This window comes from Octopus sinensis, linkage group LG10 (assembly GCF_006345805.1).
Source record: "Octopus sinensis linkage group LG10, ASM634580v1, whole genome shotgun sequence".
In the NCBI taxonomy this organism is placed as follows: Eukaryota; Metazoa; Mollusca; class Cephalopoda; order Octopoda; family Octopodidae; genus Octopus; species Octopus sinensis.
Window position 1 is genome coordinate 85,968,301 of NC_043006.1, and position 19,596 is coordinate 85,987,896.

General features: G+C 34.1%; 1 protein-coding gene across 1 annotated transcript in view; it reads right to left on the bottom strand.

The window, feature by feature from the left end:
* Window positions 1-4,925, bottom strand: part of LOC115216284 (SHC-transforming protein 1) — a 73,774-nt gene extending 68,849 nt beyond the window's left edge. Inside the window, exon 1 of the mRNA XM_036506978.1 lies at window positions 4,395-4,925. The gene's annotated coding sequence lies outside the window, so the exon portion shown is untranslated. The remainder of the gene's footprint in view (window positions 1-4,394) is intronic.
* Between the last annotated feature and the right edge of the window lie 14,671 nt (window positions 4,926-19,596).

Below are 19,596 nucleotides of genomic sequence, written 5' to 3' on the forward strand. Positions count from 1 at the left end.
TATAAATATATATATATATATACGACGGGCTTCTTTCAGTTTCCATCTACCAAATCCACTCATAAGGCTTTGGTTGGCCTGGAGCTATAATGGAAGACACTTGCCCAATGTGCCACGCAGTGGGACTGAACCCAGAACCATGTGGTTAGTAAGCAAGCTACTTACCACACAGCCACTACTATATATCTTCATCATTATTTAGCATCCATTTTCCAAGCTGGCATGGGTTAGACGGTTTGACTGAGACTGGTCAGCTGGAGAGCTGTACCAGGCTTCAGTCTGGTTTGGCTTGGTCTCCATTGCTGGATGCCCTTCCTAATGCCAACCACTCTATGAGTATAGTGGGTGACTTTTATATATGATTTCACTTGGGTTGATGTGTCTTCTCAAGCACAGCAAATTGCCAAAAGTCTTGATCACTTGTCATTACCTTCTGGAGACTCAACATCTGAAGAGCATGCTTCACCACCTCATCCCATGTTTTCAGAGTGTACCTCTTCCGCAGGTTCTCTCCATACAGATTGGCGCTTCTTTATGCAACTCTCCTTGTCCATATGCACCATCTGACTATACCAGTGCTGTCTTCTCTCTTGCACACAACATATGATGCTGCTTATGCTCAATTATATACATATACATATATATATATCATCATCATCGTTTAACGCCCGTTTTCCATGCTAGCACGGGTTGGACGGTTCGACTGGGGTCTGGGAAGCCAGGAGGCTGCACCAGGCTGATCTGGCAGTGTTTCTACAGCTGGATGCCCTTCCTAACACCAACCACTCCGTGAGTGTAGTGGGTGCTTTTTACGTGCCACCGGCACTATATATATATATATATATATATATATATATATATATTCAGTTTCTGTCGACCAAATCCATTTGGTAGACACTCACCCAAAGTGGCATACAGTGGGACTGAACTCAGAACCATGTTGTTGGAAAGCAAACTTCTCATCACACAACACTTGTGTATGTAAATGTATAAACTTGAAGATATATGCAAGTGTGTGCATGAGTATAAGTTTGAAGATTTGTTAGACATCTATTTATGTGTGAGTATAAAATCTGAAGATTACATGTGTGTGCGTGTGTGTATACAGAACTATTATATGTATCTTGTATAAGATGTATATGCACAAGTATTGTATGTCTGTGAACAACTGTTACGTACGTATATGTGTAGTCCATAACTATTATGTGTATAAGTTTGAAGAGGTATGCGCATGTATGTGTATATTACTATCATGTACATGTGTGTACAACCTTAAAGACGAACGTATATGCATGTATGTACATAACTATTATGTGTATGTAAGTGTGTATAAACTTGATGCATGCATATGCATTGTGTGTACATAATTATGTATATACAAGAACAAAGTTGCAGATGTGTGTTGTGTGTACATGCGTAACATGTATGTGTATAAACTTGAAAGTGTATGCACATGTATATTAGTTGATGCATGCAAAAGTTAAATGATTGTAATAATCTTAAATTGTTTTGAGCAGGCATTGAATAATAGCTGAAATTAGAAAGCACTAAATATGCCATATCATATCAGCATACTTGGTCCGAATTGTAACAAAAACAATGATAACCAGAAGACAAACGAGAAAAATAAGCTGAAACGACCTGTGGCTATTTGAACACACATAAAAAAATGGATAAAAAGAAAAGGAAAAAAGAAATACAGACATTCACCATTGGTGAAAAGTTTCAGGGGCTGTCAGGAAAATAGAAGGAAAGTGCGGTTTAGCAAAAATAGTCTCAACGTACAAGTAAAGGAAATACCAAAAATATTCAACTTTCCAATAGGAATAACAAAATTTTATTTACTAAACATCAAAGAACTACGGACGATATTGCATTACAATAAATTCAGAATTCTTTTGCATAAGAAATACAGAGAAACGGGATGAAATTATTAGTGGGTGGGTACTCGTTAGAGCTAGAGTTTTAGTCAGGACCCATTTTTGGCCATTTCCTCTGGTCAAGAAACTTGTTGCTTTGATCAACACCCTGGAAATAGTAGGTTAGTCCATAATGAATTACAGGAAGTTGTCAGCACTTTTTAATGGAATTTAGGTTTATTTATAGGATCAGGCATGGCCGTGTGGTTAATAAGTTTGCTTCCCAACCATGTGGTATCTGGTTCAGTCCCACTTCGTCACATTTTAAACAAACATTTTCTTTTATAGACCTGCGCGAACCAAAAACTTTGTGAGTGAATTTGGTAGATGGAAAATGAAAGAAGCCGTTCGCATGCGCATACACACACACACATATACACATACACACATTATGTATACACACACACATATATATGTGACTATATCTCCAAGTGTTGTTGTAAATGAGGATCACCATCATACAAGCAATTCTCTTTTGTTTCCAGTGTCACACAAAATACGAGTTGCTTGGAAACAGGTGAGAGTTGGCGACGGGTAGGGCATCCAACCGTAGAAAATCTGCCTCAACAAATTCGATCTGGCCTATGTAAGCATGGAAAAGTGTACACTAATGACAGACAGTGACATAAATAGTGATTCTCGTTCAAGCAAAAGCAAAATAGTGGAGTGTAATGACTGATCTAAGGTAAACAGAAGGTTGATCCACCGTTTTGTTCTCTTGTTTGGGAGGATAGGGTGTAAGATCGAACCTCAGTGATGGGAACAGTTTAACAATTTATGATTTGAGAAAAAAAAAAAAAGATTTTAAGTCGAAATAAGGTTGTTCATTTTAAATTGTCATTTCAATAATTAGTAAATTAATAAGCCAGGAAGCACCATTTTCAGTAAAGAAAGTGAAAGGAACATTAAAATAAAATAAAATAAATAATTAAAACTATATTTTAGCAAATAAACAAAAAAACAAAACTAAACGTGACATTTAGAGAGGTGAAACGATGGTCGAGGATTTGTTGAGAAAGTAGTGAATGTAACAATCCAAATATACATAATTTTTGTACAGGGATGGGTTTTGATAACAGCTCACCTGAAAATAAGTCTGATGCAGGTGTGGCGAGGTGATATCGAGTCTGAACTAAAATTGGAGTGGTTTACCAGTCGATGGACAATGTTTCGGCTTAGATTTTCTCTAGAGCAATAATAACATAAGTATTGCCACGGACTCTCACAGAACAACGTAATCATACTATATATATATATATATATATATATATATATATACATATATATATATGTACGTATGTATGTATATCACAGAACTCGCCATAGATTTTCAATTACACAATCACATATATGAAATAAGGAACGTATCACTAGTGCCTGATTCCATTTCTCCCGACCCCAATATTCAAAACCTAACTGCATTATATATATATATATATATATATATATATATATATATACACACACTAGTACATCGGTGGTGATAAGCAGCGACTGAAAGCTGGGTACTGTAACAGTACCAACAGAGAAAGTGGTTTAAACGAGGCAAGCCGGGTAGAGGAGTAGATGTTAGTGTATATGTCAGCAGAAACATTGCATGTGTAGAGCAATTAGGGGGGAAATGTTTTTGCCTTGTGTGATGGCATATATATATATATATATATGTATATATACATACACATATATATATATATATATATATATATATGCGCGCACACATACATGTGTGTGTGGCAATGGTACCAGTTTTAGTTAACTAGTTGATAGCTAGAGAAGCTGCAACCTAGAGAAAAATATTCTCTGTAAACAGAGACGACGTTGTTACATAATCTACTAAATATTTTTTCTAATCGACAAAATATTATTTACAGGTTAGAAGAAGAAATGGCTGCAACCGTGTGCAAAGTCTTCACAAAACTGTTATTGTTATGTTTTGAGAAGGGAAAACTGGCGAGGAATAGAAAGTAAAGCATTAATGTTTGCAGTCCTGGGATAAACAAAACTGTGAAGTTTAAGCTTCGTAATCTAGTTTAAAAGTTTTGATAAACACGACTGTGTAATCCAGTTTATTAGATGATTATGGTTATGTTGTTAGGAATGTAGAAGACATTGATGATAATAATAAGACGAATAATAATATTATTAATAAAGCACCTGCTGTAATTATATTCTGATAGCTTTCTTTAACAACTCTAAAAGTATCGATGTCTTCGAAAAGTGGATTACATTGAAGAGATTAGTAGAGGAATGATTTTAATAGTGTTGTACAGGGGTTTTAAGAATAAAAAGGGAGAATAATTTGACTTAAAAACAATGAAAATTAATATTGCGTGCCTGGAAAATGGGAGGGTAAGAAAGAGAAAGTGAGAGAGAAAAAGAACAAGCGATAACAATTTGTGCAAAAAAACAAACAAACAAAACAAAATAAAGAAAAACTGCTAATAAAGCGGAAGAAGAAGGAATTCCTTTTTTTACCTTTGCTGGAATGTAAGAGAAGACGGTAAGGATGTTGAAGTTAGTAACTGTAGTTGTACAGGAGAGTGGTAGATGAGAAATTATAGGCAAATTACATGAAATCCGTTGAGTTATGTCGACATGTAGGGCGACACACCATCCATTTTCCCAGTGTGCAACTTGCCTGCTACAAATTTACTGCTCCTGCTTAGTCAAAACCCTCTACTATTAACTACAACAGTGGTAGTAGTGCTTGGTGTAATTGTAGGAGTGCTTTGACGGCGGTCTCCACCTAACAAACACCACAGCGCTACAGCAGATGGTGCAGTTAAGCATCAGAAAACTCGCTTAGTTTTGCCTAATTACCGTTATTTATTCTTTTTCTTTAATTATGTCAAAGGCAAACCTTGTCATCATAGTTGTCTCGTTTGCTTTTATTGTTCAGATGTTTTTTTTATTCGATTGTGCAGTGTTGTTGTTTTTACATCATTTATAATACCAGAGATGGCGATGGTGGGGGAGGACCAGCGTAGATTTCAGCTGATAGTTCATCGCTCTCACCATCATCACCACCCCTTAAATAACAAAAGGGCTTTAACTGGGAACCTTAACACCACTCCTTATCTTTCTGCCCTTTCAGTTTAATATTTTTTACTTCTATTTTATAAACTGTTACACGAACAACCATTAGACAAGATGATGCTACATTTCTTAATACTTTAATTAACCTTTTGTTGCATAATTATTTCCTTATAAAAATAATTAGTTTTTGTCTATCTGTTAGTCCTACTTGCTTACATCATTTAATTTTAAATATATTTTTTTTTATTTGTTAGATCTGTTCAGATTACAGGCCTATGTGGTAATGTATTTATATAAATAGCAGATTCTTTATCTTATCGGGCTTTTTGAACACATTCCGTCCTTAGAGTCTTGAAAAGAAACTTCAGTACTTCATTTTTAAGCTTCCTTCGTCAGTTATCGTACACACAATGTCATGTTTTCGGCAAGTTTGTTGCAAAGTTTCCACTGCAATGTGGGTATTTTTTGGAGTTTTTTTTGTTTTTACAGTAAATAGTGATTTAAATTTTAATTTGCTTCAACATATCTTTTTCGCGTTAGTTATTGTTTTTCTTTTAGATGTTTTACCATACCCGATTCTGTACCATATTATTCTAATTTTAATTTCTTAAATTTTATTTTGCGAAGCTGACTTCTTTTGAACATTTCTAAGATCGATAACTACAAGTAATAAGTGTCAGGTTAATAAGCTAAAAATCTTATAAGCGATCGAAGCAAATCAATAATTATACATTCTATAGCTAGTACATTGAAATATTTAAAGCCCTAATATTTTAAAACTCTTTATCAATTTTCTCATCTTCCCTTACAAATCTACCGTAATTTGAGAGAGAACAAAACAATTTAAATGTCAGCTACAGCCACATCACCCCTTGCCATCCAACTCTTCATCTCAAGGTCTCAAGGTTATTGACCTAAACCTATTTCTCTTAGAATAATAAAAATAAAAACGTCATTGGCAGTAACTGATATTGCCTCTTGCTGGCGATATGATTCCCTATTCCAACGACTTCTGCTATCTTCCAACCTCATCTAAATTCTCTGTTATCGAGATGGATGGCAATACACCTTGGTAGGATTGGTTTTTGCTCTGTTCCAAGAAAATCAGCAGTTTTCTATGTCTGTAGTTTATTGATTTCTGATTTTCCGCTAAACACGATGTCAATATTTGTTGGTATGTAACCCCAGTCAACTTTGCTCAAGTAGACAGAAACAACTTCTGAATTCTCCCTTCAGACATATAGATAGAAGAAACCCAATACGTTGTTCTCAAGTAGAAATCTAATCTGATCGTTATTTTAATAGTAACCATCTCATCTCTAAGGCAGCAAATCTCTAGAGTATCACAGCAAGTGCCCTCTGGCGCATATTCTAGCTTTCTGAGTTCTAATTCTGTCAAGGTCAACTCAATATTTTAGGTGGGGGTTAAGTTTTCTATTTTTTCGCATTTTCAGAAATGGCTATAAAAAAAATAAAAAAAGAAAAAATAAACGAAAAGAAAACCAAAGCTGCCGAAAACTACTTTTGTATTCTTCCACAAAAAATTCCACGACAAATACAAGGTGATGGTCTTGGAAATCATCATCACTCATTTGTAAACCTGATGGAATAAAGAAGGAATCTCACATCCATTGTGGGAATATTTTCTTGAGATTTAAGACATGAAACATAGTTTCATTTTCAAGACAACAGATCTGAGTAACTACAAAGAAGCTTCTGGGCCAACTCAAACATTTTACTGTAGGATAAGGTGAGACTTGAACCAGAAACAAAAAGGTATTAAGCTAGATTAAAATGATCTTCATTTGGGCACCATGAGTTTTAGCCAAGTGATTTGTGTGAGGAAAAATAAAAACACTATTGTTATTAAGCTGGCAGAATTATTAGCATGTTGGACAAAATGCTTTATGGCATTTCAGTTGTCCTTAGATTCTGAGTTCAAATTCCACCAAGGTTGACTTTACCTTTCATCCTTTCAGAGTCAATAAAATAAGTACTAGTTGTGTACTGGGATCAATATAATCAGCTACCCTACTTCCCCCAAATTCCAAGCCCTGTGCCTATAGTAGAAAAGATTATTAAATTCCGCCGAGGTCGACTTTGTCTTTCATCCTTTTGGGGTCAATAAATAAAGTACCAGTTTCGCACTGGGGTCAATGTAATCGACTTAATCCCTTTGTCTGTCCTTGTTTATCCCCTCTATGTTTATCCTCTTGTGGACAATAAAGAAACATATTATTATTATTATATACTGGAAATCAATAACACTGTTTGTATGACTGTGACAATCATTTTACAACCACCATGTGCTGTAAAGACAAGGAGACTAAAACATACACACTCACACACACACACACACATATATATATATATATATATATACATGCATACATACATCTTCATGGTAACTGCAGTGTATTTGCCTTTAGCAGTTGAAATATGTGACAAACATTTCAACTAACCAATATATATGATAGGCCTCTTTCAGTTTCTGTCTACCAGATCCACTCACAAGGCTTTTGTTGGCTCACAGAGAGAATGAACCCAGAACAATGTGGAAACAAACTTCTTACCATATAGCCATGCCTGCACTTATAAAATGTTTGCAAAAATAAAAACAAAACAAAACATCATAATTAGGTTGTACAAAATTATTTTGGAAATTCAGTCTGCATTATTAATGAAGCAGCAAAGTAGAATGGTAATCATAATAATTGTTTCAAGTTTTGGCACAAGTCTAGTAAGCTTAGGAGAAGGGGTACTACAGAAATAATCATATAACACTTTTCTTAAAGTCCCACATTTGACCTTCCACTGTTGTCTGTAGTATATCATTATGATTTTGGATGACACTATGAATCATAAAATTTGTCTCAAAGCAGCTTATAAAGGTTGGTTGCAGTAAAATTAATACATCTTTTCTCATACAATTTCTAATTTACCCCACTGTATATTTCTGTTATTATATTCCAGTCAGGTGTCATATATTTTAACAAATTGTTTTGTTGTCCCACTGCACACTAACCAAGGAGTCAGCAACAACATTATGGTGGTTGTACATGGTCACGTACAAGGAAACAATGTTGTACATTGAATGTGGACAACTATGTACAAAGGGATAACAGTAACATTATGTACACCTATGTTCATATCTAATACACACTGCTGTATTAATGCTTACCTTTCACATGTGTCATGTACTCATAAAAGATTCTAAATCATATATACAAAATATTACTTATGCAGTGGAATATTACATTTTGTGATTTGGTGCATGATTATAGGTGATTTGTAAATAGAAGCAGGCCAGAAAAAAAAAAGGAAAGAGGTAGATACAGTTTACTGATGTGTGAAAACAACCTTTAAATATGAAGAGACAGTGTATAAAGATGAATGTACATGCAAGTTAAGTAATCTTATATACTAATTAAATAATTCACACACTGATAGTGAGAGGTTTGTCATATAACAGTCATAAACCAGTTTATACACAATTTATGGAAGGGATTGTATGTTAAACACCCACAAGATTATTAACCATCGTGCCAACAACCACTTTGAGCACTTTTTTGAGCTCCATGTATCTAAGACATGTGGGCATGCCTACAAAGTCAGAAAACAACACAGGTCCCATGACTTTCGAAAACATTTTTTTGCACTCAGAGTTGCTGGATGATGGAATAAACTACCTGCATCAGTTGTTAGTTGCTGAGACATTGCATCCATTAAAACCTCCATGCTTCCTGAAATCTGCCAACACTACACCTGATATCCCCACTCAATACGCATGCATATATGTATATCATGTCTTGTACACTGCTCACTTTCCTATTGTACATAATTCTAGATACTGTACATGCACCTTTGACTATGTATAGTACACCTGAGCACAATACATAATAATATCGTTATTATTATGATGCAATGCTTTGCAATTTGAGCTTCATTAAGACAATCTCTATATATAAACGGCAAAATGTCTGCGTGTGTGTCCTTTATACAAATCCACAATTTTTCAGTTAGAGGGCTCGCACTTTCTATGGTCATTCAAACCATCCAAGGGTGGTCGTGCACATCTTTACATTTCCCCAGTCACCCTGCAAAGCCATTAAAAAATCAATAGAAGTGAATTTTCTATCCAAAACCCAATCAAAATGCTTGAAACTTGATATGCCAATTGAATGCCAGCTAGCTGTATGTGATTGGTTGGAGATTTGGACAGTACTTACATGTATGTGCGCATGCACGCAGCTGTATATGCATGCACTAGCACTATGACCAGGCGTTGCCAGGTCATAGTGCTAGTATACAATAAATCAGATTTGAAACTACTAAGAAAGTATTTCAACACGCAACAATTAGACTTGATATTAAAAGTCCAATTCAAACTGGAACATCTCCAAGATGAAAAATGTTCTTAGCACTTATTTGACATTGCCTTAAGACATGCAGCATCACAAACAACTCAGCCTAAATGAAATTGTAGAAAACATTTACTAGCTGGCCGCTGGACAGAAAAGGTTTATCCCAAAAATAGTATATGATATGTTGCAAGATTCCTGATGTAAAACTGTGTGCTGAAACATATTGTTGTATTTTGGGATGAATTTTTTTTTCTGCCAAATAAACACTATATATGCATTGTATATTAAGACAAGTTGCAATAAGAACAGTAATAAATGAGTAAAGAATGAATATATAGTGCATGTGTTTATTTAGCAAAAAAAAAAGAAGGAAAAGGAAATGACCATCCTGAACTACATCAATATATATATATATATATATATATATATACAAAATAAGAAAATGGAGAAATACATCCAAATCAATAAACAACTACCAGATAATACCCAATCACATAATTTATTAAACCACTACATATGAACATTAAGGTCAAACATAATAATATAGAACAAAACAAAGTACATCAATGAGTAATATGAAACAATAAGTACAGTGCATCGCAATTCCTAACATTTATGTATTAACTTTGTTGGGCACTTTACTAGCAGTATATTGGATATATGTTATCCCATGGTGGGTTGCACTCACAACCCCTATCTCAATTTGTAATTTTATATATATATATATATATGTGGTGGCTGCCCCCTCGTTATCGAGTATGGCCATTGCATGAAGCTTAATCAATGTTGTTATCGTGCAATGTCTGTGCAAGAAAATTTTTTTTAAAGTGAGGAAAGGCTGTACACTGAGTCAATCTGACTCACTAAGCAACAGCAGCCATAATCTGAAAAGAAGAACAAGTCAACATCATCGGTAACCAATGAGTCGCAGGTTCTATGTTGGAGTTATCCCAGTTACCTGAGTTACCTTCTCCTAGAAATTTCTCATAGAAATAATTGGACTGAACACCCGATCGCGCGGTTAAACCATTGGGAGTGAAGGACTCCTAGCCTTTGCTAGGGTATATATATATATATATATATATATATATAATATATATATATATACAAAATAAGAAAATGGAGAAATACATCCAAATCAATAAACAACTACCAGATAATACCCAATCACATAATTTATTAAACCACTACATATGAACATTAAGGTCAAACATAATAATATAGAACAAAACAAAGTACATCAATGAGTAATATGAAACAATAAGTACAGTGCATCGCAATTCCTAACATTTATGTATTAACTTTGTTGGGCACTTTACTAGCAGTATATTGGATATATGTTATCCCATGGTGGGTTGCACTCACAACCCCTATCTCAATTTGTAATTTTATATATATATATATATATGTGGTGGCTGCCCCCTCGTTATCGAGTATGGCCATTGCATGAAGCTTAATCAATGTTGTTATCGTGCAATGTCTGTGCAAGAAAATTTTTTTTAAAGTGAGGAAGGCTGTACACTGAGTCAATCTGACTCACTAAGCAACAGCAGCCATAATCTGAAAAGAAGAACAAGTCAACATCATCGGTAACCAATGAGTCGCAGGTTCTATGTTGGAGTTATCCCAGTTACCTGAGTTACCTTCTCCTAGAAATTTCTCATAGAAATAATTGGACTGAACACCCGATCGCGCGGTTAACCATTGGGAGTGAAGGACTCCTAGCCTTTGCTAGGGTATATATATATATATATATATATATATATATATATATATATATACATATAAAAGTAGATAAATGGTACAACAAGGCACCAATATATATATATATATATAGATATGGAGGCAAAATGGCCCAGTGGTTAGGGCAGCGGACTCGCAGTTGTAGGATTGCGGTTTCAATTCCCAGACCGGGCGTTGTGAGTGTTTATTGAGTGAAAAACACCTAAAGCTCCACGAAGCTCCGGCAGTGGGGTGGTGGCGATCCCTGCTGTACTCTTTCACCGCAACTTTCTTCTGTTGGCCTACTCGCTTAGCCAGCGGGGTGGCGTCATTTGAAGGCTAAAACAATGCGAAGCGCATTGTGACCAGCGATGTGCAGCAACATCTGATAGCCTGGTCGGTCACGGTGATATATATATAGTAAATGTGAAAATTATAAAAATTGCATGCTGGTAAAAATCACATGCTGATTTCGCATGCTGATTTTATCAATTTTCACCTTTACTATATATATAAAACTGACAATGTCTGTCTGTCTCTCTGTGTGTCTGTATGTGTGCATCACTAAAACTCAAGAACTACCCAACCGATTTCATTCAAATTTTACACATACACTACTTAGGGTCCATGGAATGTCATGGGCTAAAAAATTTTCAACATCTTGTCTAATGTTAGCCTGGAGCAATCTCTTAGACTGTATTACATGGGAAAAGTGAAGCAATAACATCTCTATTATAATGTGAGATAATAGTTTCAGTTTTAATAGTTTCACTATTAATATTTTCACTATGTATATAATATATGCATAGTGAAACTATTAGAAGTGAAACTATCACCTCACATTACATATATACATACATACATACATACATACATACATACATACATACATACATACATACATACATATATATATATATATAAATAAATATATTTATATGTATATATATATATAAAATAACAATTTAATAAATAAAACATTTGCATACATACATACATATATGTACATACCTACATCTATATGTATATATACATGCATATACATGCATATATATATGAGTAGAGGACACCACAAATAAACGTAGAACACAACGAGAAACGAAAACATAAAAACAAACAAGGAAACGGACTTTTTTTTAACAACGAAAAAACAGTACAAGACAAACAATACAAGGAATATTCCCCTTCATCAGCTGCCCCTGGTTCGACTCAATGCATACATACATACATATACACACACATATATATATATATATATGTGTGTGTGTGTGTGTGTGTGTATGTGTGTGTATATATACTATTAATTAGAAATTTACACAGGATTTATAAGGCAAATAAGAAAATGGAGAGGATAAACAATTGACAAACATCAGCCTGTAAACATTCAGTTATATCTATTTATTAATTGATTATAATCACATGTGTCAGTGATCCAAGTAAACAAATGAAAAAAGCCAATAAAGATGTAAATAAGTATATAGAAGTAAATGAATAAGAATACTCAACATCTTACCCTTGCCGTTTCCCCCAGTATATCTGAAACATGATGCAACCCACAGCCTGCAGAAATTTCACCTGAAAGTGACTTTATTTACCATAAGATGTAATACCATGGATTATAAGAGCACCTTAAAATGAAGTTCTTACCATTCCTTACTATTTCTATTATATTATTTTTATTTTATTTTACTCTATTATTTTAACTTACTTTCCCACATGTTAGTTTCCTAACATTTGGTCTCTCTGATGAAGCCTTGGGGCTCAGCCATTGACCAATCCCTGTTTATTGTTTGTTCATCCCTGTATATCACTGGCATGATGAGGATAACTTGGAAAATTTGGCAGCCCCATGGTAGAAACAGTTGTAAGAGTTTACTATTTGTACACTTATCTATTCTTATTCATTTACTTCTATTTATATATTTATTTACTTATTTATTGACTTATTTCATTTGTTTATGTGGATCACTTACACATGATTGTAATCAATTAAATATATAGATATAATTGAATGTTTACAGGTTGTTGTTTGTCGATTGTTTATCCTCTCCATTTTCTTACTTGCCTTATAGCCTTTTATATATAATAATAATAATAATAATAATAATAATAATAATAATAATAATAATAATAATAATAATAATTGAAAGCAAATATAAAGATCTTGAAATAGAAATCAGCAAAATGTGGAACCTGAAGACTAAAACAATACCTGTTGTCATAGGTGCCCTGGGAATGATAGCAAAAGGGGCTGATTGCTACCTAACTCAGATACCAGGAAACCCCAAAATGGCAGAAATTCAAAAGATAGTGCTCATGGGAACTGCTCATATCCTACGCAAAATACTTTCTATGTAATCTCAAGGTTTAAAACAAACATTTTTTTTTTTTAGACATCCACTAGTACAACACAAAAAACAACCAAATATATGGCACACTAGGCATAACAACAACGTGAACTTCCAACCTGTTGTCTCTTGAGGTCTCTGGGTGAGACTTGGAGCCAACTTGTACAAATATAAAGCAAAAGTCAAACATAGAATAATAATAATCATCATCATCATTTAGCGTCCGCTTTCCATGCTAGCATGGGTTGGACGGTTCAACTGGGGTCTGTGAAGCCAGAAGGCTGCATCAGGCCCAGTCTGATCTGGCAGTGTTTCTACGGCTGGATGCCCTTCCTAACGCCAACCACTCTGTGAGTGTAGTGGGTGCTTTTTACGTGCCACCCGCACAGGTGCCAGACGGAGCTGGCAAACGGCCACGGACAGATGGTGCTTTTTACGTGCCACCGGCATGGGGGCCAGGCGAGGCTGGCAACGGCCAAATAATATTAGGGAGTATAACTCCAAACTTACAGGGAAAAATTCAATTTAGTATTAAATCAAATTTCACAATATAAATATATAATATATATAAATTAGAGAAAAACCACTATTATGCAATTCAAACAATGATAGACATAAACCAAATCATAAATAAAAAATAAAATATATTTTAAAATATAACTATTTACTTATTATATATTGTTTATTCATTCTTGTACTTTTTGTGATCTAGTTATATGTTTTAAAATATATTTTATTTTTTATTTATGATTTGTCTATTATTGTTTGAATTGCATAATAGTGGTTTTTCTCTAATTTATATATTTATATGTATGTATGTATGTACTTGTTTCAGTCATTTGACTGCAGCCATGCTGGAGCACCGTCTTCTTAGTTGAGCAAATCGACCCCAGGACTTATTCTTTGTAAGCCTGGTACTTATTCTATTGGTCTCTTTTGCCGAACTGCTAAGTAACGGGGATGTAAACATACCAGCATCGGTTGTCAAGCGATGTTGGGGGGACAAACACAGACACACAAACATACACACATATATATACATATATATATATATATATATATATATATGACAGGCTTCTTTCAGTCTCCGTCTACCAAATCCACTCACAAGGCTTTGGTCGACCCGAGGCTATAGTAGAAGACACTTTCCCAAGGTGCCACGCAGTGGGACTCAACCCGGAACCAAGTGGTTGGTAAGCAAGCCACTGTATATAATTTAGAGAAAATCTCTATTAAACAATTCAATAAAGAAAGATGTTATTCACACTATATAGAAAACATATACTATAAAAAAAATCTTAATCTAAAAATCAATAAAGTACAATAAATAGTAAATAGTAGTAAAAAGACTTCACGCGTTTCATGGCTATATTTTCAAATAGATAATAAAAATAAAATCAATTCGATTTAAAATTAAATTGAACCTAAATTAATTCTATTTAAAAATATAGTCACTCATCAGGTCTATGATAATAAATAATTAAAAAAAATAATAAAATAAATATATAAAAATACATGTATTAACTATAAATAATCGAAAAGCATTTAACAATATTTCTTAAAATAAAAATATAACTTATCGAAGTATTTTCATTAACAAAATATTTAAACGTAAAATGTAGAACTTAGTGTTTATAAGAAATATATCACGTGAAAATATGGCATAAATAGAATTTATAGAAGAAATAGATAGAAATATGTATTTAAGCTATTAAAATTACAAATGTATTTTAGTTGTAAAAATAAGGAAAAAAATTAACTTTAATATAACCATTAACTGAAAAAATTGTAAAGTCTAAGTAATTTAAATACTAGATATGTAAAATATATAATATAATAAACATAAATTAAGCTAAAATTCTATAATTGATTCTCATATTTGGTTTCATAAAAGGAAATCACAGTATGCAAAATGAGACTGAGCAAAAGTGGAGGCCAGGAGGATTATGGCATTTGGATTTGAATACTGCAAAGTTTGAAGGATCCAAAACTACATTCCACAATCATTTCTTTATTGGTGATGCGTGCTCCTACAGAAGTTGATGACAATTGTTACACTTAAGTGTCCCAGATTGATTGATGTAACGGAAAGACAATGTAATTGCTTAAGTATTATCTTCTTTTCCAAAGTGGATGAACTCAAAATATTTTCCTCCTTTCATAGGATATTAGGATATATTTAGTAGGATAGTAGTATATATAAGACATTTTTTCCTCCTTTAGTAGGATAACAGGATATTTCTTTTGGTTTTTCACTCACTTATGGATCACAGGTTAGAGTTCCCTCTTATCATCTACTCTGCTGAATCTCAGTTAACTGTCAAAATTCCCCCCCCCCTCTCTCTCTTTCACTCACTCACCCATAAAATATTATATAATCCAATATATATTTTTTTCATTTTGTATTTTTATTCTTTTGAAAATGTCTATAGAAACACACTCTTACTTGATATGGAAACTAATGGGAAAATTAATTTCTTGTAACAGAATTTTGGGTTACGGTCAGAATTTAAGGTACCCATTACTTCAGCAAAGCGAGAGATTCCTGTACACCACACCCACACACACACACTCTTTTATTCTGTTACTTGTTTCAGTCATTTGACTGTGGCCATGCTGGAGCACTACCTTTAATTGAAGACATTGATCCCAGGACTTATTCTTTGTAAGCCTAGTACGTATTCTATCAGTCACTTTTGCCAAACCGCTAAGTTACAGGGACGTAAACACACCAGCATTGATTGTCAAGTGATGTTGTGGGACAAACACAGACACACAAACATACACACATGCACATATATATACCATCTACCAAATCCACTCACAAGGCTTTGGTCAGCCTGAGGCGATAGTAGAAGAAACTTGCTCAAGGTGCCACGCAGTGGAACTGAACTCGGAACCATGTGGTTGGTAAGCAACCTACTTACCACACAGGCAACGTATATAGATAGATTGACAGACAGACAGGTAGACAGGCAGACAGACAAACAGACAGACAGATAGATAGATAAATAAGACAAATGCACAAACAGAAAAGCAGGCAGACAAACACTGAGATACAGCCTGATAAACAAATGGATAGATAGAATGATAGACATCCAGGTAGATAGGTGGATAGAAAGATAGAGAGACAGAGAGAGATAACTGATAGATAAATAGACAGACAGACAGATAGATAGATAGATAGATAGATAGATAGATAGATAGATAGATAGATAGATAGATAGATAGATAGATGTAGGTACTTATGTATATGCAAGTACAGTCAATTCTGTTCAAATGCTTACCGGTTAATTGCATAATTCGTTTAATTGAACGCTTTGAAATAACAAAACTTCATCAAATTCATGTAATCTCTGATCTGTTATTTACATAAGCAAGTCAATTTTTGCTAATCGTATATGATTTTTTTCTGCAATTTTGTGTGAAGAATTAGCAAAATATAACATAAAACCAAATATTTATTTAATTTGATATCTATAAAATGATTCCGGAAGCTTCTGTTTCATTATGAGTTAAGATAGCAGAAGACAATTCTTCATGTTTACAAACCAATCTTATGGAATGATTTAAATGTGATCAAGTAATTCTGAAAGACTAATGACATTCAGATTCTGGTGTATTTAAAAAATTTTTTTTTTAATCTTTTACCTTTTACTTGTTTTATTCATTGCACTGTGGCCATGCTGGGGCACCACCCTGAAGGGCTTAGTCAAACAAATCAACCCTGACACTTATTTTTTAAAGTCTGGTACTTATTTTATCTGTCTCTTATGCCAAACCACTAAGTTTCGGCAATGCAAACAAACCAATACCCGTTGTCAAGTGGTGGTGAGGGGTAAATACAACACACACACACATGAAGATTTTCTTTTAGTTTCCACTTACCAAATCCACTCACAAGACTTTAGTTAGCCTAGGGCTATACTAGGAGGCACAGTGCTGTGCAGTGTGACTGAACCCAAGATGACAAAGTTGGGAAGTAAAATCTTTAACGACACAGCCACACCTCAGACCATAAGAATTTAGAAACTTCAAAAGATACACACATACATTTTACATGGTGAAACTCAAAGTAGATAAAGCTTTGAATGATAATGTTTAGAACATTAGGCTAGAAAATTCTTTGGCTGGAAGAAGCTGAAGGCTGCCCATGAGACTCAAACCCACATCTTCTGTAAACATAACAAACCTTCTAACATTATATCAAAGCAACTCTTTGAAGGCTGATCTCAAAATGCTGAACTTTATAAAGGAGATGACAAAGGACTAAAATATGTGATGCATTGCTGTGCTTAAGAAGACATCCCAGAATTGAGATCCTAAAACCAAGGTGCCACTAAAAATCACTGGTCTAAGTGTTGGTACCATATAAAAAGCTGTGGTACTGGTGCCACGTAAAAAAGCACTTGTGATGGTGCCATGTTAAAAGCACCCAATAAACACTCTTTGGAGTGGTTGGCATTAGGAAGGGCATCCAGCCATAGAAACCAATCAAAAACAAACTATGGAACCAGATGTGAGCCCTGGCCTTGTCAGTTCCTGTTAAGCTATCCAACCCATGCCTGTATGGAAAACAAGTATTAAATGTTGATGACGATACTTTAGAAGCTTTGTTCCTACCACTGAGAATCATATGTTGTTTACATGATAAGAACTTAGAAACATTGAAAACTATGAAATAAATTGTCTTTTAACAGTGAAACTCAGAATAGATAAATGACTTATTTTACATCTTTAGAAGTTTTTAAAATCATATGAGATGAGCAACATATGATTCTCGCTGGTAAGGATAAAGTTTCTAAAGCAGATGGAGGAAATTTGAAGGGTTGCTTTAGTATAATGGCAGAACATCTGTCATGATCAGAGAAAATGTAGGTTTGAGTCCTACAGGAAGACTTTGGACTTTTTCAATCCAAAGAGTTTCCTCATCTACATGATAGTTTTTTTAATTGCTTGACAATTCAATAAATGAATTTTTATAGTAAACAGATCAGTGTAAATGGGGTAAATGAAGGTATGATTAAAATGTTGTCTTCTGACTAGTCTTTGAGAGTAGTACCTTAGAATAAGAAATGATCTGAATTATGATGACCTGTCAAACTTATCAATGTTTGGAAAATGGGCATACATGAGAGCGTGCCATTACTGTTTGTATGTATGGGAAGTAAAAGAGGACTCTTATAAAAAATATGGTTTATTCTCAAGTTATAAATGACTAAAATATTTCATTTCAATAATTTGCTAAATTGATTTGATTTGTTTTGTTGTGCTGAATATGCATATTGATCCAGATGTGTTTTCCACTGTTTCGAAGTAGTCCTGGAATTCTTGTGAAGTGATGCTTTTTAACATCTTGGTTTTAACATCTTCCACATTTTTCATTCGGGGGAACAAAAAAAAGTTGCAGGGAGTAAGATTGGGTGAATAGGGAGGGTGGATAAGTGGGGACATGCCATTTTTGGTCAAAAACTGTCTCACACTCAAGGCAGTGTGTACAGGTGCATTATCGTGATGAAACCACCACTCTCCACTTTTCCACAGGTCATGGTATTTTTATCTCAGCGCATCTCATAAACACTTTAATACTGCCAAGTAAAATTTTTGGTTTAAGTTTGACCAGGAGGAACAAATCCTTTGTGGACAATTCCTTTCGCATTCATGAAACAAACCAGCATCATCTTAATAATGGACTTCATTTGACACACACACACGCACACGCACACACACACACACACACACACACACACACACACATATATATATAAATGTATGTGTTATTTTTCAATGTGTACAAATAACACGGAAAAAATAAATAAATAGTTATCAGGGTAGCAAAAGTTCACATAAGTGCCAAAAATGTTGCAGCTTACTTGTAAAGGTAGAAATTGCAGGGTTAAGTGAAATGTTTTTGTGTAACATATATAAATTAAGAAATGGAGTTAAACACAGGTGTTATTCAAATCTTTATACCTCCGACATATGTTTCAAAGAAAATATTGATATTATTCCAGAGGGAATAAAATGATGTAAAACAATGTAATTATCTTGTCAGGAAAAAAAAAAGAGAAACAAAACACATCAATAAGTCATTTTAACTGAATGTGATTATCGCGTATATGATGAAGTCAATGCAGGCAAGTTATTTTTTAAAAAACCATTAACAGATTTAATGTCAAAGGCAATTTAGAGAAAGAGGAGGAGAGA